Source organism: Cupressus sempervirens, chromosome 5 (assembly GCF_028749045.1).
Source record: "Cupressus sempervirens isolate cs-2001-9-10 chromosome 5, ASM2874904v1, whole genome shotgun sequence".
NCBI lineage: Eukaryota > Viridiplantae > Streptophyta > Pinopsida > Cupressales > Cupressaceae > Cupressus > Cupressus sempervirens.
The window spans coordinates 899,263,944-899,289,078 of NC_143122.1; the positions used below are offsets into that span (position 1 = coordinate 899,263,944).

At 32.7% G+C, this 25,135-nt stretch overlaps 1 pseudogene; it reads right to left on the bottom strand.

Moving 5' to 3' along the window:
• Nucleotides 1-11,990: 11,990 nt before the first annotated feature.
• On the bottom strand, nucleotides 11,991-25,013 carry LOC149558825 (putative jasmonic acid carboxyl methyltransferase 2; annotated as a pseudogene).
• Between the last annotated feature and the right edge of the window lie 122 nt (nucleotides 25,014-25,135).

Genomic DNA, 25,135 nt, shown 5'->3' on the forward strand with positions numbered 1-25,135 from the left:
TATATATTTTTTGAATTAATTTTTTCATTTCTATTTTTTCATTATTACAATGTTATCTTAAAGAGGGAATATCATAGTCCTACCCTCCCAAAATTTCTTGTCCTCAAGCATTATGATTCCTATTTTGTTCAATAGGTCTTAGCCAATGCCTATTATGTGTTACACAAAGTTGCTTTATTTCAAAGTTTATATTTGATAATATAATTAATTGGATGCTACCAGTTATTCAATTTTGATTGGTTATATATATTAATCAAATGTAGGATTGATTTGACATTTGATTTGTGTTTGATGTTTGAATGATAAGGGTTGATCAATAGATTTTGTAATGTCCATATTGGAGTATTTTAACAAGTCATTTAAACAAACTAACTTAAATTGTTTGATTGATGGTCCCAACATGAATGTAAAATTGATTTTCATAGTTCCAATATCTTTTTTGTTGTAACTAATAATTCATTTAATAGTATTTTTAATAAATATTTTGAATATCATTTTTTCCTTTTTTCTTGCATGATTTCTATATAAGGATATAAATTTTAATGTCCCAAGGTGCTAGACACTCATTTACAAGTTGGCCTCCTCAAGGCATTGGGACTACATGTTTATACCCATGTTGGAGTACTTCCTCATGATATTAGGAATCATGTTCTTATTCATCTTGAAATCTACCTATCTTGAGAGGATTTACTTTGCCTCTCCCAAATTGATAGAAATCACTTGTATTTATCAAAATATATTCACCATGTTTTTAGGTTTCATCAACACCTCTATTCAATAGTTTTATCTTTTATTGATTGAAATGTTTATAATTGTACATACCCTACAAGATGGCAAGATCATGCTCTAATACCCCTATAATGTCCCCGCTATTAGGTTTAGTTTGGGACAAGTAATACTTGCAAAATAAATGTTAGAACTTAAAAAATAATTAACTACAATATAAAAACTATCAAAAACCCAAACCATAAACGTGTCTTCAAATTGGGTTTCCTAACCCTTAGTTACTGCACCATCTTCCTTTGAGCACAACCCTTAAGATTCTTCTTGTATAGGAAATCCTCTATCCAAGGCCAATTGCATATGCATATGTTAACATCATTAGAATATTCTAGCACATGGAGATTGTCTATTAGTCCTAGTCATGGTGGTCAAATGGAGACCATAACACCTCACATACCCCATGATATGGATTCCATTAATATCCATGGTTTCATTCCAATAGACTGAGACAATATTATCCAAGAGCCAATATTCCTCACATAAGTTACCATGTTGAATATCATAATAAAATATATTGACATTATTAGTACTTAGAACAATACATTTCCTTAACTATCTCTCTATATTGAACATTTATAATCTCTATGATTTATAATGAATTCATCTTTATAAATATAAAATTATCTTCAATAATAAATAATCAATTATCATATTTATAAATAATTCTATTATATATATATATATATATATATATATATATATATATATATATATATATATTTTATATAATAGTGAAATGAAAATAACATAACATAATAAAATCATACCTCTTTATATATTGAATTTGTGATCCTTTCCATATATTTTGGTGCTTTCTTACCCCTCCATTATAAATGTTGTTCTTAACCAAAGAGGCTAGGTGAAAAAGCTGACCTTCATAAAAATAAAAAAAAGATTATTAAAAATTTCTTTTTATTTCTCTTATCCTATGTGATGCCCTTATCTTCCCTTAAATTGGTGCACATTAAGGGTACGTCTTTTAAACTAATTCTTGTTGCTATGCTATCCATGTAAGTCTCCTCTTAATTTTTTCTCTTGCTTTTAAATATGAGTTTCTCTTCTATTTTTTAGTGCTTTTCATAATGGGTCCAATCAAAATCCTCCTAACACATATATATTTTCCATTGGTTGACATGGCTTTATACCCTATATTTTATGGGGCATGACCATTCATAATATTGTTACTTCAATTTTTAGATGCCTAGTTTTCTTTGGTATTTGTATTGCTAATGATATTAATGAGTTTATGATTTAATTTTATTATCATAACTTATTCTATTCGCCTCTTTTCAATTGATCAATATGTACTCATGAATGAATCATAAATGACTATTCTTTCAATATTTTATTATGATTAAAGTGGTTATAAATATTTATTAATTTGAAGTATTATATAATGGATATATTTCAAGTATGACTCACTCAATAAATTTGAACTTATAGAACCCCCTTTTTTTGGACAAGTGCTCCATATTCATTAATTTCTAGAAAATTTTATGAAAGGTTGGTAAAAATAACTTTTGAGGACTTAGAATAAAATTACAATTGAGTAAAAGCATAGATCTGTGTCACCGTTTGGGATACAAAAACCTATTTTGGTCAAATCTCATTTCTCTATCAAAACTCAATTTAAAAAAAAAACTAAAAATACCCTTTTATAGATTTCAGATTCAATATCATCATTATATTAATTTTTGAGTGTTTCGATTAGTTATAATATGCTATAATCTAAAAATATTATAAGTCGATATTTCAACATTTCAGAAGATGCTCTCTCAAAAAATGAAAAAAAATAGTAAATCATATCAAAAAATTTAAAAAAATATATTTATCACTAGAGGAGAGAATCCTCTTCATGAACATGTAATTTTTTTTCAAGAAGGTATAGATTTGATAGGGAAGTTTTGACGGGAGGAAAAAACTATTGGATTCTGACAAGGTCAAACTTGAGTACTTATAACAAAGAAAATAAACATAAAAAAATAATTATTTCTTTTTTTGTGCACTAGCTATACATGTCATCTATAAAATATTTTCAAATCATAACAAAAAAAGATGATTTGCATATACTTGTTTGACGGGAACTACATCCTATATTTTTTACAGTTAAAAAAGGGACTTCAAAATAAAATAAAACGAATAAATTCTTAGTCAAAAAAATAATAAAAAATTATAGGCATAAAATTCATACAATTCTACACATTTCTTCAGTTTACATCATCTTCATATTTTAAATGCAAATACCATTTTTTTTGTCATTAATGTTGAACTGTCACATTCTGATATCACTTTTCTTTATAAAAGGTGACACAGGTTTGTGCTTTTACGCAATTGAATTTAAGATTGGTTGAATTTAACAAAGTTTTAGATGAACTCTTTTATATAGTATTTATATGCCATGTTATAATTATCATATAAACTTAACCTACCATTTATACTTTAACAAAGTTGATCCCAATATAATTTAACAACTTATTAATTTAGTTATAAAATTTAATTTAATTTGACTTTGAAATATGCCTCTATTTAGCAATCATATATCTTTTTCTAAATCTTCATCTATTATTTTCCACTTACATTTATATATACTTCCTCAGTAATACTAATTTTTTCATTTATTTTTGGTAAAAGTGGACAAGCCATTGAGTATACATATTAAAAATAAAGCTAATTCAAAAGCTCAACTGAAAAAGAATCAATAAGAAAATCTTGAATCTTTGCTAAATACAAAAGATTAGAAACATCATTTTTTACAAAATACCATATCGATGGAATATAAGTTTCCTAATTACAAGTTGGAGCCAATACTTCCTCTAAAACCAAAATCAAACAACGATTGAGAAATTATCAAAATTTCAAAAAATTGGCAAGTTGGAAGGAACTAAATCTCACTCCTCCATTGTTGCATATTCAAACTTATTAGATGGGGCCGAAGCAATTGCATCATGGGTTTCACATCCCCAGCCAAATTTAGGTAAGGGTTGAGAAGAGGGTTCCCAACCTGACCTATGAGTTGTACCCTAAGAGGACAAAGATACCAGGGCATCTTAAGTAGAGAGAAGCCAGTTTGACTAGGCAAGACCACTGGAGGGACAATCCCTCAACACACCTAAAGCCAAATGTAGATACTGCGAGTCAGAAAGGTGAACATCCTACGATTCCTCAAACCAATGCTAAGAGGTAAGGGTCAGCTGAGATAGTATCTAGAGACTAGGTGACAATGAGACAACATTATTTAGAAGCTCCAATAGGTCCAAGAAAACATGCCCTATGCGCTTAACTCACTCACCTAGTTGGAAGCCCAATACCCTCATAGCAACCTACAAAGTACTCTTCATGAAATGGGGGCTCTATTTTTCAAACAATTTTTGAATGGCCTCATAAGTTTCCATAAAATCATACTTCTGCATGAGTTGGGACTGCAAGAACAGACCACCCACTAGAGCATTACCTACCCACAAGTCGTAATGCTGCATTGCAACCTTCATTTTATGTTCTCCCAAAAATTTATGAAGAACTACCTTAGTAGCAAGCATCTCCAAAAGAGAGATAGACTATAATAAATCCATTGTATTTGATAGAAAGATCGACACCATGTTGGACAAAAATAGGAAATACCTAGAGGAAGGGGAGAGAATATCATCCCTAATAACATGTTTGATCACCCACTGAATAGAAGGTGAATGAACTGACCACCATATCAAAATCAACAACTTGTAGAGGGAGAACACTTTCATCCAGGTTTGGTTGGAGCCAAATCCAATAGTTTTCTGGTAGAATTGATCTATGGAACTAGGAGCAAGAGCCACACTTCACACAAATCTCCATGTTAAAGAACAATTCCAAGCCATCAACGAGGAAAAATGTTAAAACCAAAGGCTTGATAGAAATAAATAAGATGTGTGACCAAGGAAAACTACAACTCTTGTGTGAAATAAATTCCATCAAAAACCAACATGTTCGAGGGATATGAAGGATAGATATCCATGTGAAATGAAACAACATTAGATGATGAAGTGACCACAAGCCTAATGAAGTAAACCACACATTCATCCAAGGTACATAAAGTATGGTTATGGCGATTGTATGATAGGAACTTGACAGTTATAGTAGAAAAACCCAATTGTGAGAGAAGCAAAGTCATCATGATACACGAGCCTGATAAAAAGTAATCAAGACTAGCATTTAATAGTATCTAACAAAATAAATAATTGCAACTCCTTATATTGATCAAGGGACGAGGATGGATGAAGAGTGGAGATCTTGATACCATCACATCCTAGATTTGAGAGGAAATCAACAACTTGATTTCCCTCCTGTAGAGTATGCAAAATATATATATCTTGATACTAATCTAGCAAATTCAAAATCTAAAAGAGCATGTACTTAAATTGCCAAGAGAGTGTTTTCCTTTTAATGCAAGAATTAAGGACTACTTGGGAGTCACCTTTAATGTGAAAATGTTAAAAATTACTTTTTTTGGCAAGAACTAGATCAACAAACAAGGCTTGAGCTTCTGCAAGATTGTTAGTACACTCCAGTAAGGGGGCAATTGTAAATGCTAACATTTTCCTATAACAATCACAAATACATGCCCCTAACCCTAATTTACCTAGATTTCCTTTAGAGGTACCATCAAAATTGATCTTCACATACCCTAAATTGGGAGGATACTAGTGTATATCAAAACAGTCTAATATGGGAACCCACAATAGTGGGTTACACTTTTTTGCCTAAATTGACATTGAACTATGAATTTTCAAGAAAACTTTCACTTTCAAAAGCAAATTGCCATTTAACGGTTAGTAATTTGAAGATGAAGTAAACTAGAGTCTTTTAGGATTTTTTGTGTAGAATCTAAATATATTAAAAAAAAAAAAATTGACTTGATTTGATTGAATTATTTTTTCTCCCATGAAAACTCATATGTTATCAAAAACCTTATTTTTGAAAAGTGACATTGTTTTTGACATGCATAACTTTTTTTCTACAATAGATATCAATGTGATTCTTTCAAATTTAGTTTTTTAACATCCATACTAAAACCATGGAGGTGATCTGATGTTTTTATCCTTAGTATTTCATATTTTATTAGCATTTAAAGTTGACCTAACATGAATCTGGACATACATGGCTTTTGACACATGTAACTTATTATATATTTACCTGATTTTAAAATTTCCTTTTTTGATTGATGGAGGACTTAAATATGAAGACTGTAGTTATTTTTTAAATTTTTTTTCCTCTTAGTTACTATTTTTCCATGAGCGTTCAATATAGAGATTTATTTTTCATAACGAACCTCTGTTCAATTCATGTGCAAAAACGTATACCTAAAAAATTCAAAATGTAGCAAATTCATAGTCATTAGAAAGCTCATTTAGAGTACTTCTATCATGAAAAATGACATGATTTTAGTGCTCCATCTAGACTTGGTAATTGAGCCTGGAAGCCATGAAAACAGTTGTAACTATTATAGAATTTGCAAAAGACATCTAGTTTTCTAATTTTCTATCGAAACTTTTAAGATAGTTTCAATAGAAAATAACTTTCTATCGAAACTTTTTAGATAGTTTCGATAGAAACTATTAATATTTAGTTTTGATAGAAAGTAAATAGTTTCTATCGAAACTATTTAGGCTGCTTTTTTGTCCTAAATAGTTTTGATCGAAACTATTTAGGACCCTTTTTTTTCGTTTACCTAGTTTACAAATTAGTTTCAATATAAACTATATGAGTACTTACTATCAAAATTTTTTGGGGAAAAAAATTGTCTTTGACAATTTTGGAGGAATTTCTTTGTCCGAAAAAGTGTAACCCACTATTGTGGGTTCACCAATTTGTGATTTACTGGTTCATCCCCCACCCATAGGAATACAAAGCATTTTCCATTCATGCAAAATGTTGGCATCCCAATGAGTAATAATAGGATTAATCTTGCATCTGCTAAGACTTGCATTTGATACTTCTACAATTGACCTTTCAATACCTTCAAGCACCTTATCAATAGTAGAAAAGTCTTTTCTAAATATCCACTTATTTCTTTCACACCAAATAGCCCATATGACTAATATCAGGGAGCACTTCCATAACCTTGCAAACAAGGTGCAAGGATGGATGATTGGCCATGCTTGGAAGATATCCTAGATATTATTTTGAAGATGGGTAAAGAAGCTTAATTTACTTAGAACAAAGGTCCAACACTGATAGGCAAAAGGACACCTCATGAAAAGGTGATCACTTGTTCAAGTTCATTATTACATAACACACATTTGAAAGCTGAAGCAATATATAGTCCTAAATGTCCATCACTTTGAAGAATCCTATGCTTAATTTTAAACCATGCATTAAAATAACTAGCTTTCGAAAGAACTACATTATTCCCACAAAACAAGTATGCTCTAAAAGGATTCTTTTCTAAAGCAATCTTTTGAATGAGCTTATATCCCTCTTTAATAGAATAGTTACCATCCTTGGCAGGTGCCCACAAAAATTTTTCTTTAGAATTTGATAAGAAGGTATGTTTTTGATCTATATTAGTACGCAAATACTCTTAGTCTTGATTAGGAAGAGGAAGAAGGGCCATAACCTTCCAAAAGACTTTCCTAGAAAAGAGGCAAACTACTGAAATATAGTGATGAACTCATCTTCCCCAAATAGATTTTGAAATTAAAATAAGATCTTTTGTATTGGGTAGAGTGATCAAGGGAGGTTGACATTCCAAGAATCTCTCCAAAAGATAACTTTGTCTTCACTATTCACTTCCTAAGTAGCATAATTAAGAATAACGTCTTTTTAGGAAACCAAAGAATCCCAAACCATAGACCCTTTTGGAGGATTAGACATTGTGAATATTCTTGATGGATCATTATTATCCAAATTCTTTTTTTGTATTATTTGGTACCAAGTAGTGTGAGACTTGGTATACATTTTCCAAGCTAATTTACCACCAAATGCAACATTCCTATTTGATAAATCATGAACACCCTCACTCCCAACAATAGGAGTATGTGTCATGTCTTGAAGAGAAATAAGAGGAATTTTCTTATCATCCAACATATTACCCATCCAAAGGAAGCCTCTAATCATTTTTTGAATTTGTAAGATGATTGAGGTTGGAGCTTTAAGGACATCAAGATAGTAATTCAAAATAGCTACAAGCATTGATTTAATGAGAAGAATTCTGCTTGATAAAGAGAGCCATCTAACTTTCCATGCAACAACTCTACTTTTAATTCAATCAATGATAGAAGCCCAATAACTCATCTTATTTGATCCCCATGAAAAAAGGAATTCCAAGGTAATTATAACGTAGGAAGTCCTCAAAAAATCCCAAAATTCATACAGTTCTGTTAGAAATAACTTTGTTGGTGTTGAAGAGATTTTTGAAAAAAAAATTGACAGAGAATTTTCTGCCTAGAGACATTAGAGTATAACTGCAAAATATGCTTAATCTACCTAGCCTTTGAAACATGAGAGCTACAAAAAAGAAGCATATCATCAACAAACAATGAGTGGGTAATGGATAAAGAAGTACCATGAATGCGTAGACCCTTCCATTTTCCAAGTGAGTTGTGAAGTTTAATGATCCTACTAAAATCTTCAACCATAATGATGAGGGTAAATGCAAGTAGTTGGGTCTCACTTTTGGGAAAAAAGTGGAAGTGTTTGTCCTATTTTTGAAATTTCTTATCAATTGATGTCAAAATTTGAGGCATTTAGAGATTGAATATAATGAAGCTCTTCAGAAGCAAAATTTTTAGTGTTTGGAATCTACATTTTGAATATGTAAGTCATTTGTTCACTCATTTTTGGAATTCTTTAGAATAATTGAGAAGGGGGTGAGTTAGTTATCCAAGGTCTAGATGTATAAATAAAACTTTTCATAGCTTAGTGAATGCATAAAACATTTATCATCATGCATGCATCCATCAGATTATGCAATCACTTAAAACTTGTAGGTTATTGTCAAATCAATTTGCAAAAATATAAACATGAAACATAACAGATTCAATCAACACACTTGGCACAATGATTTACATTTAAACTCAATTCGGAAAAAACTACCAATAACATGCTACTCTTTCTCACTATTTTGAAATGATTCCCTATGAAAGGTCACCCGTGTTAAAGGTTACAATACACACTATTAAATATGATGTCGTTAGAGGATTTTAATCACCTTGTTAGGAGTGAGCCTTGCTAGAGGATTTTAGACCATTCACTTGGAATGTCACCTTGTTAAAGGATTTACAAATGACTGTTAGGTAAACCTTAATCCAAAGGATTTACCCTAGACTGATACAATTATTAGAGAGTAACAGTAATGCTTTATCTGATAACGACTTACAACTACATTTGTAGATTTATAGATTTCTATTTTAGTCCTCCATTCTACTCCAAGGCTTTCAGACATTTCAGCTCTGGTAGCTTGTTCACCCTTCAAGCATCCATACCCTTAAGCCTTCTTACTTAACATGCCAATGAAGACTTTCAATTAGGTTACTTGATGAAGCAATACCCTAAACTCTTTGTCCTCCATAGGTTCTCACACATGACAACCCTTGCTTCTGACTAGCCATCCCTATAAATAAAGAATTAAGATATTTTTCTATTCATTCTCCTCCATCAAAATTAGGGTTAGGATAGATTAGGTAGGATTCAATGAATCTACCCCTCATTCCACTTCATTTCCAGAAACTTCTTCTTTAGTCCTCTTTGAATTCTCCTCAAAATGGTTTGCCATGAATTTTGTGCCACCAACTCATCAATCTTATCTTCCACCTAGTTAACGCAATCCAAGAAAACAAACTTATTGGCTTAGATCCACCAAATTCATGATCTTTCTAATAATGTTGACACTCAACATTAACTTTCTTCTGATGCTGGACACACATTGTGTTGTTCAACATCCTCTAAAAAATCACTTAGCGCGAACTAAAGCATGCTAGTGCTTGGCATCAACTAAACTTTACTCGACATCAATTGTTGATTAGCATATACTAAAATAAATTTTTACTTGGCTCCAACTGATTTTTTGCTTGACTTGCACTATCTTTTCTTGGCACCTACTATCCATTCAGTCAAGCTTGGCAGATAAACTTTGATTAACTTGTTCTTCTGAACTTGGTTAGTGTAACCAATCTTTGCAACCTTAAGTAGATTATCAATGCACTATGATATTGATGTCTTAGCTAATTGTTGTACTCCATTTTTATATCATAACTCAACCTTTCATCTAGGTGCTATTGTTAAATCTTTTCAATCAAATCCTCTTCATAAATCAAATAAGTGATAGTACTTAAATCATATAAGCAGTTATCTTACTAGAAAAATAACAAGTTTGACACCAGTGACAAAATAATGATTGAAACACATTTATCATACTTGTATCAATCTATTTTCAATAATCTCACTCTTTCAACACACATATGATAGATTTGCTTTTTTGGTATGGATCTTTAAAAACCACTTTTTCAAAATGCTTGTTTTAGGACCATACCACACTCATGTACAGACACCATAATTTGACACAAATAAATAATTTTTTTAAAATTCTTTTAAAGTGAGTTACCTAATACACCTAAGATTGATGATAATATTTTTTCTTAATTTTTTATTGAATTTTTTTTTTAATAATTATTAATTGGCTATAAAGGTAAATTTTAAAACCTCTTGTGTATGGACACCATAATTTGATCAAAAGTTTATTTTTTTCAATTTTTTTAACCTCAAAAGGATTGTATGTAAATTGATGACATATAAATTAATTTAAGAAAACATATAAAATAAAAAAGTTATTGAAGTTTTAGTGAACTTCACTATTTTACATTTAGTTACCACCTTTCATTAAAAAATAATACAAAAATAGTAAATAAAATAATAGCACAATATAATTTATATTTTTAAAATCATGACAGTGAGAGCTCTAATGAGTTTTTGTTTAATAAAAGAATTTGATCAAGAAGACCCTCTAAAAATTATGGCAAGGCATGAATTTGTTAGTTTAATGCCTTAGCCAACTCTTGAGAGGTGAAGGCATAGGCTTGGTCTCACCAAGCCTATCTCAAACCGAAATTTGAGGTAAGAGAAAAAAAATCCCACCCCATGTTGTAAGAAATGGGTACCTATTTTTAAAAAATACATTTTTTTTATGTTTTCAAAAATGGGTACACATTATTTGAAAATAAAAAATGGGTAAGTGCCTATTTTTTAAATTTTGGATCAGGAACTTGAGCCTAAAACGGGTACCCATTTTTAAAAGAGCTTGATCTCAATCCATGGACTTCTACAGAATTGAGACACAACTTCTTGCTTCTACCCATGAATAGAACTAGAGATAATGGATCACCTTGTCTAATGCCTTGTGTAGAAGAAAAGAGACCAAAAGCTTTCCTGTTGATGATAACTGAGAATGAAACTTCAGAAATACATGCTTTAATCCATTTACACTAGGTTTTTGAAAAACCCATTTTCTGAAGAACTAGAAAGAGGAAAGTCCAACAAACTTTGTCATATGCTTTCATCATATCAAGGTTGATGAAAAAATTTGGAGATAGATACTAATCTATCTTAAAGAGGGAATATCACAAAGAAAAATATGAAAATATGAAATTCATTTTGTTCATTTGGAAAACAATGTTGGTAAATTGTATCTACAAGTGGTCATTCTTTATATATAGCATGTTGAAAAAACTACAACTCCAATTGAGTTTTTTGCTACAACATTCAACTTGATGAACATGTATAGGATCAAGGATCCTTTATGTACATGACTACTAGGCTAATGTGTTTGGGAAAATAATATCAATATGTTTTAATGACCTATGCTATATGCCTATATTTTTGGGGGGTTGTAGTGGAAGTCCAACATCATTTTGTAAGAAACAAAATTATTATAAATGATTGCAATTGATATGGTATTTCTAGTCAAGTCAGTTTGTAATGCTACTTTATTGAGTGTTTTGTAAGAAAGAAAATAATAGAAATAATTATGGTGAATATTATATTATTGCTACTTGAAGATAAATGTTGAAAATCAGAATAAAAAATATGTATTTTTTAATACATTGTTCATATTATATTTAAAGAGACAATAGTTTGTATTTATAGACAATAGTAGGGATCTATAATATATTCTCTACATAATATCATCTACATAATATAATGAAGATATTTATATTTGCAGGTTTCATTAATTAATTATTTTAATTGTGTGCTCCTTTTCTTTTCAAAAAGACAACAAGCAAATCTACTTTTCTAGACAGAGACTCTTAAAAAATGGAAGCTCTTTCAGCAATCTTTAGGAAGAATTCATCTGTCAATCTCTTGCATCCTAAATGAGCTTCCACAATATTTTCAAATAGTGCTCTATACTGATTTGTTACAATTCTTTCAAACATCTTCTCTTCCCCTATTTGAATATCTGAAATAGGATGTGCATGAATTTTTCCAACAATCTTTATACTCACTATTGGAAATGACCCCTCTCGCTTGATGATACTCTCAACTTCTTCTGGATTCAACCAAGGTAAATTGAACGATTTTGATTTCTCTTCTGTAATTATAGCCTGTAATCATTAAAAAATAAATGTTGTGATATATAAATATACAAGGAGATAACTTGGTTAATAGAGGAATACCCAAACTATAGACAGTCTATTGTTTGAGGCCAAGTTGTTTATAACATTAAAAACCTTTTAATTATATAATTTATAAAAATTGGTAGATCATCCACTATCTTTAGTTTTCCCAATACTCCCTGATCCTCCATTATATGAGTGTTTTCATTACGACCGATGAGAGTTATGAACATGCACCCCCCCTCCACCATCTCTTCTGCCCGCCCTCTTAAAAACGCTGTGAAGTCTCTATCGAACTGCTCTGCATACGCATTCGCCACACCTTCCTCACTGTCTCTAGAAACGTAAACACGAGGAGATCTTCTCTGTTGAACAAACTCTGGAAACTGCACTTACATACTATCATTCATGAGACGACAATACCATATTCATAAAGGGAGGAAGTCATATTGTATATTTCTCACCTATGAGAGCCAGTGGAGACTCATAGAAGAGTGACAAAAATGGAGACTTTTCCGTGAGAAGAGACGTGTGAAGTGGGATCCACAGACAGCCGCTGGAAGGTAAGGCCTCGTAACCACACAATTCTTATCTTTGGGCGGAGGCAACATTTGAAACAGTGAATTGAAATCATTAGAGGGGAGATCGGTGAAATACACCTCAAATTCAGGCATCTCCTCATCTGCCAATAAGCGTTGTATGGCACTGACAATGGTGTACGCCACCAGAAGAGTATTTTTGCCAGTGCCACAACCGAAATCAGCCATCCTAAAAATGTCACCTACACCAAACTTCACTCTCATGTTCTCATTAATGCCACGCTCTAGAATTGGTTTAACAACTTGAATCATCTTTAACTGCACCAGAAAATTTCACAAGTCTAGGTTTAGTTGTGACAGAACTGAACTAAAACAAAACTGACAATATGCTCAATAACATTTAATCTTCAAAAGGGTTATGATACGGTAAATGGATTTTGAGATGGACGATTTGCAACTCAAGCCAAATTTAGAAATTAAAAGGGAAAGTCGTATTGTGTACCTGAGGTGAAGAGTTGTTGGCATAACTAGAATCTGCATTTCCATGACAAGCACAAATTCCAAAGCCATTTTAGACCGATCGAGTTTACAAAGATTGGGATATCTGAACTTTGTTTTGAGAAAGATCACCCCAAATGGTTGGCTATATAAGGCTATGTCATCCATAGGGGTAATATCATCCATATCCATAGTTGCATCTATAGGGATAACTTCATATGAAAATCTCCCTTATCCTTCTTAGGAGTTCTATTATTAGAATGGAACCTTCTAACCTAAAAAACCTCTTCCGTATCTATCACCAATCCTTTAAGGTTATCCCAAAATCCCTTTCACATCTTTTACTTTGGCCTCCCTACAAACTGCTTTGGCCTTTTCTCCAATTTTCCCTTCTTTCCCTTTTATAGCTTACGAAATTACTGAACATCAAAGGCAAGGACTTTATTTTTAACAATCCTAATAAGGCTGAGTATGAGAAAAGTGATGGATGGGTAGAACACCAAATACAATTTGCTATGGCACAATAAAAATATATTGTATTTCATTCACTGTGATTTCAAATGAATACATAGCATCTTTTTATAAGCAAGAGTACAATATTCTAGAGAAATCTAGCATTAGCCGAAAAAATAAAATATCTACAAAATTTTGAAAAATACTACAGCCGACTCAAACTTCTGGGAAATACTTTAGCTGACACAACCTAAACCTAATAATCTAGAAACATCTAATCATGACTGATTAATTCTATGTAAAAATTACTATTTCTAACACTCCCCCCTAATTTCTACTATGTACATCATGAATATTTACAATTCCTAATGCTTCCCTAAAAATCTCAAATTGTTCCTGTGCTAAAGCCTTGGTGAAGATATCTGCAAGTTGGTCCTTTGATTTGCAATGTTGTAGATTAATTACTCTATTATTAACCAACTCTCTAATGAAGTGATACCTTGTGTCAATGTGCTTTGTCATCTTGTGAAACACATGGTTCTTTTAAAGTGCAATAGCATACTTGTTATCACAATAGATTGTAGTAGGTTCATCTTGAGCTTGCATTAAGTCTTTCAAAATCTTTCGCATGCATACTGCTTGACATGTTTTTGTTCCCACTACATAATTTGCTTTAGCTAATGAGAGAGTTACTACAAGTTGCTTCTTTGATGCCCAGGCTACAACACTTGTCCCAAGATGAAATTCATATCCAAATGTGCTCCTTCTATCTTTAGTATTCCCTGAAAAATCACTATATGTATATCCAATTAATTGAAAATTATCTAAAGTAGAATACAAAATGCCATGATTCATAGTTCCTACAATATATCTCAAATTTTTTTTACTGCCTACAAATGTGAGTTCTTAGGTGGTTCCATGAATCTAGAGATTAAACTCACTCAATACATAATATCTGGTTTAGTAGTAGTGAGATACATCAAACTACTAACCAATCTTCTGAATATAGTTGAGTCCAAACCTTTCTCAATATCTTCTCTATTTAGTTTGGTTCCTACTACCACAGGTGTAGAAACTAGACTACAATTTATCAAGACTAAATATTTTCAAAATATATTTTGCATATTTACTTTGAAAAATGAAAATTCCTTTATCATTTTGATTAATTTCAATGCCAAGAAAATATTTCATTAATCCTACATCTATCATTTCAAATTCATTTTTCATTGTTGATTCAAACATGTCAATAGATAAATTGCCCGTGAAGATCAAATCATCAACATATAAACAAACAATCAAAATCTAACCTTGCTCATTGATCTTTGTATATAATGTAGGTTCAGTCCATAGAGTGCCTTCTTCAACTTATAAACTTTATCTTCATGTCCTCTTATTTCATATCCTAGTGGTTGCTACACATAGACTTCTTCTTCAAAATATCCACTCAAAAATGCTGATTTGACATCCATTTGGTGAACCATCCATTTGTTTTGAGCTACAATAGCTAATATTGATAGTATCAAGTCTTGTTATAGGTGCAAGTGTCTCGTTATAGTCAACCCCATATTCTTGTGAAAATCCCTTAGCAACTAACCTTGCCTCATATTTGTCTACATCTCCATTAGCTTTAATCTTAGTCAAGTATAAATCCATTTTACACCAATGCAGTCTTTGTTATTAGGAAAATCAACTAATTCCCATTTATCATTTCTCTCAACAAATTCTATTTCATCATTCACTGCATTAATCCAATGCCTTTTCCTTAATTCTATCTTCAAAATATATAGGATCTTAAGCAAATAAAGCAAAATTTGATTGCAAATCTATTTTACTTCCTTGATTATAAATCTCACTCAAGCTTCTAGTTTTCTTGCTTGTAATCCTTGATCTCAATTGTTCAAGTACAGGGCTTGAATCATTACTTACTTGTGAATTTGAAGATTCTCCATTTTTAACTTTATTTTCTAAGTGATCTCCTTGTAGACTTCATGGTGGAGTTCTTTCTTGGTCACTTGGTTGATCCTCTTGATCTTCATGATCCTTTTTATCCTTCTCACCATATGCTATCGTTGCAGCATCTGTAATTATTTTATCGTTGCAGGACCTGTAATTATTTTATGTATATTTCCATCCCAAGATTCATCCTTTTTAAATACAATATCCATACTCACAATGGGTCTTTTGGTGATAGGATTAAACAACCTATATGCCTTATATTTCTCATCATAGCCAACAAAAATGCATTTCTCACTCTTATCATCTAACTTACTTCTAGTTTCTTTAGGAACATGTACACATGCACTACAACCAAATACTTTGAGATGAGAAACACTATGAATCTTATCACTCCATGCTTGTTGTGGAATCATGTCCCTCACAATCTTTGTTGGACTCCTATTCAAGATATAAACAACACAAAAAATTGCCTCAGCCCAATACTCATTAGAAAGGTTTTTACCTTTCAACATGCTCCTTGCCATCTCCATTATTGTCCTATTTTCTCTCTCTACAACACCATTATACTATTATGTGTAACTAGTAGTAAATTAATTTTTGACACAATGATCCCTGCAATAATCTAGAAACTCATTTGACTTATACTCTCCTCTATCAGATCTCAAAACCTTGATAGGTAAACCAATTTGTTTCTCAACAAAAGCCTTAAATTCTTTCAATTTGCCAAAAGTTTTAGATTTGTATTTAAGAAATTAAACCCATGTATTTTTACTAAAGTCATCAATAAATGTTAAGAAATAAATGCTCCCTCTTAATGATGGCATTTTCATTAGACCACATATATCTTAATGCACAATTTCTAAAGGTACCCTTGCTCTATATGACATCCTTTTTGGAAAACTCTCTCTATGATGTTTGGCCAAAACACAACTTTCACATGGACTTAATGATGCTTCAATTGGGGATAAGCCTCTTACCATTTCCTTTCTTTGCAATAATGATAATCTTTTGAAATTTAGATGTTCATACCTCAAGTGCCATATCCATGCCTGATCTTGACTTGTTGCCTTGAAACTTGTTGCAATTTCATCAACCATATTGTTCTTCATCTGAAGTGAAAATATTCTGTTATTTATCATTTCTACCTTTCCAATGACCAAGTTACTAGGAGGCATATCAAATACAATGCACACATTTTTCCCAAAAATAACTCTATAACCTTTTTGACCAAATTGCCCCACACTTATAAGATTATGTTTCAAACTAGGTACAAAGTATACATAAGAAATATATTTCTTACCATATTTTGTTATGACATTGATTTTACCTTTTTCACTTACTCCCACTATCTCATTGTTTCCAAACTTCACTTTTGATTTAATTGATCTATCCAAGCTTTAAAAATAATCTTTGTTTCCTGTCATATGATTGTTGTAACCACTATCTAGAAACAAAAAATTATTTGAACTCTCTTAGGCTAAATTGCAAGTAATGAACAATGTCTTAGAACTACTCTAAAAAAAAATTCATTTTTCTTACTCATATCAACTTGTTTCTTTTTACACTCATTTGCAAAATGTCCAAACTTTTTGTAGTAATAACATTGAACATCTATCTTATCATACCTCTGTGATGTGTGGTTGTTATTGCATCCCCTTGAGTTGAAGTATTGATTTCTTCTTCCTCCTAGATCTAGACTCTTTGCTTCTTCCTTTTGAATATTATATCTACCTCTTCCTCTTTCTCTAAATCTAGAATTTCCTCTTCCTTTCCCTTTACAAAATGTCATTTGTGTTTTGAATGCATTCTCTAGTGAATTACCAATACACATGTTCAACCTATCTTCATGATTATACAAGGATTCAAACACCTCATCTATGGATAATGTTGTTAAATCCTTAGATTCTTCAATTGCAACCACAATATTATCAAATTTAGGAGGCAAACTTCTTAAAATATTCTCTACAAATTTTTGATCAGTAAGCTCATCACCATTCATCCTTACTTGATTAACCACATTTATAACATGCTTTGAAAATTGGCTTATAGAATCAAAATCCTTCAATTATAAATTTTCAAATTCTCTTCTAAGTGCTTGCAATTTAACAGTCTTTACCTTCCTTGTACCTTGATATGTAGTCTCAAAAATGTCCCAAGTTTGCTTGGCTGTAACAGATGGCTTAATTTTTCCAAGAATCGAGTCATCCAAAGCTTGTCCAATAATTTGTAAAGCTTTTTTACTCTTCTACCTATTTTCATCAAGCTTTTTCTTTTGATTAGCATTTAAAGTAGACTCATCTACAGGTTCAACATAACCATTTAAGATTATATCTAATAACTCATAGGAATCAAATATAAGCTTCATTCTAAAAGCCCAATTATCATAATTCTTTTCAGAAAACATTGGAATTGAAGCCTTAAAACTCTCTGAAGCCATGTCTCATAGAAACTCATAAAAAAAATTCACAGATATAACAAATCCTAAATAGGGCAATAAGAAACTTATGGATCTCTCAAAAACTTTATATCCCCTTTCTTTCTTGCAATCCTCCTTATGCACAATCATTGAAACTCCTCTTCTTAACCTTGCTCTGATACCACTCTGATGGATGGGCAGAGGTACAAGAAAAAAATAAAACATCAAACACAATGTATTGTAGCATAATAAAAATATATTGTATTCTGTTCACCATGATTTCAAATGAATACATAGTTCCTATTTATAGGCAAGCGTACAATATTCTAGAGAAATCTAGCATTAGCCGACAAGACAAAATATCTACAAATTTTTGGAAATTACTACAGTTGACTAAAACTTTTGAAAAATACTTCAGCTAACACAACCTAAACCTAAACCTAATAATATAGAAACATCTAATGACAAATAATTCATTCTAAGTAGAAATTACTATTTCTAACAAAGAGGGGAAAAAAGCCTCCATTGTCACTATTAGTATCATAAACATGTGACCATTAAGGATTGCATTTTTTCATAGTTTTCTTCTTTGAATTCTTCTTATTAGAATAGGCAAAAGATCCTCCTCATTTGTAACTTCATCCTTAAACTAGCGGACATATGAACATAATAAGTAGCGACGTTATGGGTATATTCAATTTCATGTTTACTATAGGATTACTCAAGTGCAATAGACATAGATTGGGCATACTCTAAGATGAGAAAAATAATGACCTCATGGAGATCTAGGAAGTTGACATTCTTCTTATTTTCATTAAGAATTAGAAAAATACAGGATAAAGACATGCAATTATTATGTTAGAATGATTAGGAAAAATAATATAATTTCTAAAGAGGATATTAACACACTCATCAAGCATGATCCTTTTCATGATATTTTTTTTTCACCTTTACAATAAATCGAGTTCAACTCTTCAATAAATTAAGTTTAAATTTAGTCAATCTCATTAATCATAGAATCAAATATGACAAGCAACTGGGTGTGGGAGCCATTTCTTAAAACACTTAAACCACTAAAACTTTTAATAATGAAGCCCTCAATTAAAATTTTAATGAATTAAACTTCCCTACATGAATCAAAAACACATCTACAATGTAGATTTTGCCATCACAACAAAATCATGTACTTGTGGTGGAGAGGGATCTCGTCATGGATATAGTCATAGTCATTGGTTCGAGTCCTTCAAGCTCTTTGACCCTTCGCCCGCATAGGCTTTGATTATCAACATAGTGTGTAGTGGGTGCAAATAGATGGATCTCATTTAAGTTATAGTACCTATGCCAACACCCCACACAATGGAGCTAGATACACCATTTATCATGTGGGATTCAGGATTCCCACCCACTACATACCATGTTGATAATCCAATCCTACATAGGTGAAGGGTCAACGAAGGGCTTGAGGGACTCAAATCGATGACCTGTGCTCTGATACTACAATTTTTCATCACACCAAAAAACATGTACTGGTGGTCAAGAGGGATCTCATCAGAGATACAATTGCTACGCCAACACACAAGAAATAAAATGAAGATTTTATCATGGAAATCTAGATAGAGTAAAAACAACAGTGGAGATTGAATACATAATAGAAATATACTTTGCTAAAAGTTAGGGATGATTAGAAATGGAGAATGCACATGCTTTCATGTACGCTTTATAGAAATCACTGCTCAAAGTTGAATCATGATAGCAATATCACAATTTGACATGCTTATCAACTACTCAAACTTCCTAATGATACAATCCAAAGGAGGGCTTTCTGCCTTACAAGATAAATACAATGGTCAAATTAGAGAGCAATCTATAATCTTTGTGAAAGTTTTATAATGCCTAGGTTAGTTCTAATAAATTAGAACACATATTGCTCAATAACATTTAATCATCAAAAAGTTTAAATATGGTAAATAGACTTCAAGACTGACGATTTGCAAGTCAAGCAAAATTTGACAATTATAGATAGACGCCAAAGAAATTAAAATCGTGGGCTTGTTATATACTTGAGTTGAAGAATTGTTGGCATAGCTAGAATCTCCAATTCCACCTTCATGCCAAGCACAAATTCCAGAGCCATTTTAGATCAAGTTTACAGAGACCGAGATCTCTCAACTCTGTTTTGAGAAAATCCACCTCAAATGGTTGGCTATATAGGGCTTAATTTGATAATTCCAGCACATTTGGAAGGTTGTGTTCTTCACTAAATTTCTTGATTAAGCAACCCATAAAATGTCATTGGTGTTGAAATAAATAAATTATACCACAACATAGATCAAGTACAAAACAATTTATATATTTCTCACATGCAAAATCTTTAGCACCGACCAGTCATTTTTCTCACTTGTCGTCATAAATTCTCTTATAAATTCAATGGCTCAGTCTGAGTTTTTCTGCTTTTGAATTGCGACTACATTTAAGATGAATAATTAATTTACTTTCAAACAATTCATGGGATTCCTTGTCCTAATTAATTTATCTTCTTTTGAATATTTGTCTTCTTTTGAAAAAATACTATATTATTTTATGTTGATATTTCCTGATTTTATAATTGAAACTTTGGTAATGTTGAAGAAAGAATTTTTTAAGATTTAGAAAGAAAAAGAAAAAATGATGCTAAGAAAACTTGTTAAATCCAAAGAATGGAAGATGAAGAACAATAGAGTAAGTATGCTGGCTTGCTTAGTATTTAACTTTGATTTAAAACAATACAAGATCTGGGAGCATTCGGCTTCAACCAGAAAAAACCCTAAATTTACCCTAAAACTTCAACCGGCTTTAATACTTCAAACTTTAAACTTGCAGCTCTAATGGCTGCATACAAAAGCACCTGGAGCAATCACTGCTTCACAGATCGAATCCAATGAACAATAAAATTATAGAGTGAACAAAGAGAAGATGTGCAACTACAGGCACGAAATAAACAAACTTCTTTCTCTACACTCTGACGACTGGATCTGTTGATCTTCTCCCACTGTTCTTCTCTGCAACTTCTAATCTGATCTGCTTGATATGCACTCTTCTTATATTCTTTTCTTACTTGAATGAATGAATGACATTCCTTTTATCACATTCCATTTTCCCTCTTAACATTCAAATTTCAAATTCTCACCTACCAAAATGAATGTCTGCCGTCCATGAATGCTTGCAGTGACCTGACAGGGTAGATGGGTGTGGGGCTCGAGGACAACCTGCAGGTGTTGACATAAATTTCCAACACTCCCCCTTTGTCCCGAGCCAAACAAAACAAGGATCAAAGCTGATCCACATCAACTACACCAAGACTTTGCCTTAGGTGCACAAAAGTTCCAATGCTTAATGGCTTGGTAAAAATATCTACTAGCTGCTGCTCTGACTTACAAAAAATCATTTTGATATCCCCATTCTCCACCAACTCTCTGATGAAGTGATATCTGATTTCAATGTGTTTTCTTCTCCCATGGAAGACTGGATTCTTGGACAATGCAATTGATGAGATGTTGTCACAATAAATTATGGTTCCATCCTCTTTCCTTTCATTCAAATCTGTCAAGATCCTCCTTAGCCAAATTGCTTGATATGCTGCTGCATTTGCTGCTATGTATTCAGCCTCTGCTGTAGATTGAGCAACAATAGGTTGCTTCTTGGATGCCCATGAAATTGCATCTGATCCCATATGAAACATGTATTCGAAAGTGCTCTTCCTATCATCTATACTTCTAGCCCAATCACTATCAGTGTAACCAATCAACTTGAATTCATTTGATGCAGTATACAAAATTCCAAATCCCTTGGTACCTTTCACATACCTTAGAATCCTTTTTCCCGCTTGCCAATGGGAATCCCTTGGGGTTTCCATAAATCTGAAAATCAAACTTACTGCATGCATTAGGTCTGGCCGAGTTGCTGTCAAATACATTAGACTTCCAACCATGCTCTTCTATAGTGTTGGATCCACTCTCTTGCTAGAGTCTTCCTTGCTCAACTTCAGACCTATTGCTGTTGGTGTGAGGGTTTCCTTACTGTTCTGCATTTTAAATCTCTCCAAGATCTGCCCTGCATACTTTTCTTGAGAGATGAAGATGCCATCATGCATTTGTTTTACTTCTATGCCTAGAAAGTATTTCAAGAGACCTAGGTCTATCATTTCAAATTCACTTTTCATGCCCTCTTTGAACTCACCAATTAGAGTCTTATCATTACCAGTAAAAATTAAATCATCTACATACAAGACAGCAATCAATACATTACCATCTGCTGCCTTGATGTAAAGAGTGGTCTCACCATTGCTTTTGCTAAAGCCATTGCTCATCAAATATGAGTCAATCCTACTATACCATGCTCTTGGAGCTTGCTTGAGCCCATAGAGAGCCCTCTTCAATCTATATACTTTATTTTCTTCACCTGCAACTTCATAACTAGGTGGCTGCTCCACATACACTTCTTCCTTCAATACACCATTTAGGAAGGTGGACTTCACATCCATTTGAAATACCTTCCACTTATGCTGAGCTGCAATTGCTATGACAGCATACACGGTTTCCATTCTTGCAACTGGGGCATAAGTCTCATCATAATCTCTTCCATACTGCTGTTTGTAGCCCTTGACTACTAGCCTTGCCTTATGCCTATCAATCTTGCCTTCAGCATTGCATTTGGTCTTATAGACCCATTTCACTCCAATCATTTACTTCTTGGGACGCAAATCTGTTAGCTCCCATGTCTCATTCCTTTCTATAGCATCTATTTCCTCATCCATGGCATTACACCATTTCTTCTCCTTGATAGCTTCCTCAAAATATATTGGATCACTATGAGAAAATAATGCAAAATTAACACTCTCATCATAATCTTCATACCTTTCATCTTGGTATATCTCCCTAAGACTCTTGGTCTTTCTTGGTAACAGGGAGGAGAGTGTGGGATTAGAATCTTCACTGCTATTGTTTTGATGACTAGCTCGGTCTTCACTGGTACTTGGCACTAACACTCGGTCATGCCTAGAGGAGCTCAACAATGTCTGAACTTGCTTGCCTTTTCTTCTATTTGCTCCTTCTTCTTGCTATTCATTAGCATCCTCTTCATTCATAAATGACACTTTGCTTGAAGTGCTTGGTGACTCATCAATTTGTCCATACCAAGATTGATTTTCAAGAAATTCCACATCTCTTGAAAGCATCATCTTGTTGTTCAATGGGTCATACAATCTGTATGCCTTTGATTCTGGGCTATACCCTGTGAAGATGCATTTCACACCTTTGTCATCAAATTTCTGCCTTTGCTCTTTAGGCACATGTGCATATGCAACACATCTAAACACCCTTAGGTGTTCAACTGTCCATCTTGTTCGTGACCAAGCTTCCATTGGAATTCTATCACGGACTGCCTTTGTAGGACACCTATTAATTAGGTAAACTGCTGTTGCCACAGCCTCTCCCCAAAATTCAGTTGGGAGACCTTTCTCTTTCATCATGCTCCTTGCCATTTCAACAATGGTCCTGTTCTTTCTTTCAACCACTCCATTCTGTTGTGGTGTATAGTTGGCTGTGAGCTCTTTCTTAATGCCATGTTTCTTGCAAAAGTTTACAAAAGAATTGGAGGTATACTCCCCTCCTCTATCTGATCTTAGGACCTTGATATAGTGTCCACATTCTCTTTCAGCCTGGGCTTTAAATTCTACAAATTTATCAAATGCTTTAGATTTATTCTTTAAAAAATACACCCATGTCCTACGACTAAAATCATCAATACATGTCATAAAATATGTACTCTTCCCAATGGAAGTAACTTGCATAGGACCAACTAGGTCAGTATGCACGAATTCTAATGGATATCTAGGAATCCTAGAATTTTTAGAATTAAAGGGAAGCCTATGTTGCTTACCCAAAATACAAGCCTCACACTTGTCACAAGCATTTCCTACACGTGGCAAACCATCTACCATTCTTTTGTTTGACAATAAATTTAAACCAGCATAGCCAAGATGACCATACCTAAGCTGCCATAGCTGTGAGGGGTCTTCAATCACACTCCTTAGAGCTGATTGTGTGGGAGGTGCAACACTAACTTGAGATGAGAAACATGTCTCTATCCTCAAGGGAAACATTCTATTCTTTGTCATTTGAACTGCTACAAGTAAGTTCTTGCTCCCATCTTTTTCTTGAATGACACACATGTCATTCTCCATCAGCACTTTGTATCCATTTTGAATGAGTTGACCAATTCTCATCAAATTGTGCTTCATACCAGGGGTGAAATACACATTTTGTATTTCCTTTTTCTCATCTTTCTTGGTGCGGACCATAATAGATCCTTTGCCCACAACTAGTAGGGTTCCATTGTTACCCATTTTAATTTCTAATTTGAAACTCTTGTCAATGAATGAAAACAAGATTTCATTACCACTCATGTGGTTGCTACATCCACTGTCGAGGTACCAAACCTTAGGGCTTCCTTCTTCACCAACATTACACATGATGAAGGCAGTGTTTTCACTTCTCATATTCACATTAGCCACATTTGCTTGTCCTAACTAATCTTTCTGCATCTTCCAGCATTCATTTACATAATGCCCATATTTATGATAGTAGTAGCATTCTAAATTACTCTTATTTGAGTTGTAGTTTTTCTTACCTCCTCTTGAAGTATTTTGTGAATTACTTGCTCCATCTGCTCTATCTGAGCCTTCTGCTGTAGCATTTCTTTGTCCTCCATTTCCTTGGCCTTTGCCTCTGGAGTTTCTGCCTGAGCCATTTCTTCCTCTCCCCCTTCCTTTTGGATTTGACTGAGCCTTTAATTCTTGGTCTTGGGTAGAAGAAGATGTGGATCTATTGATCCTATACTGATGGGTTTGAAGAGAACCCATCAACTCATCC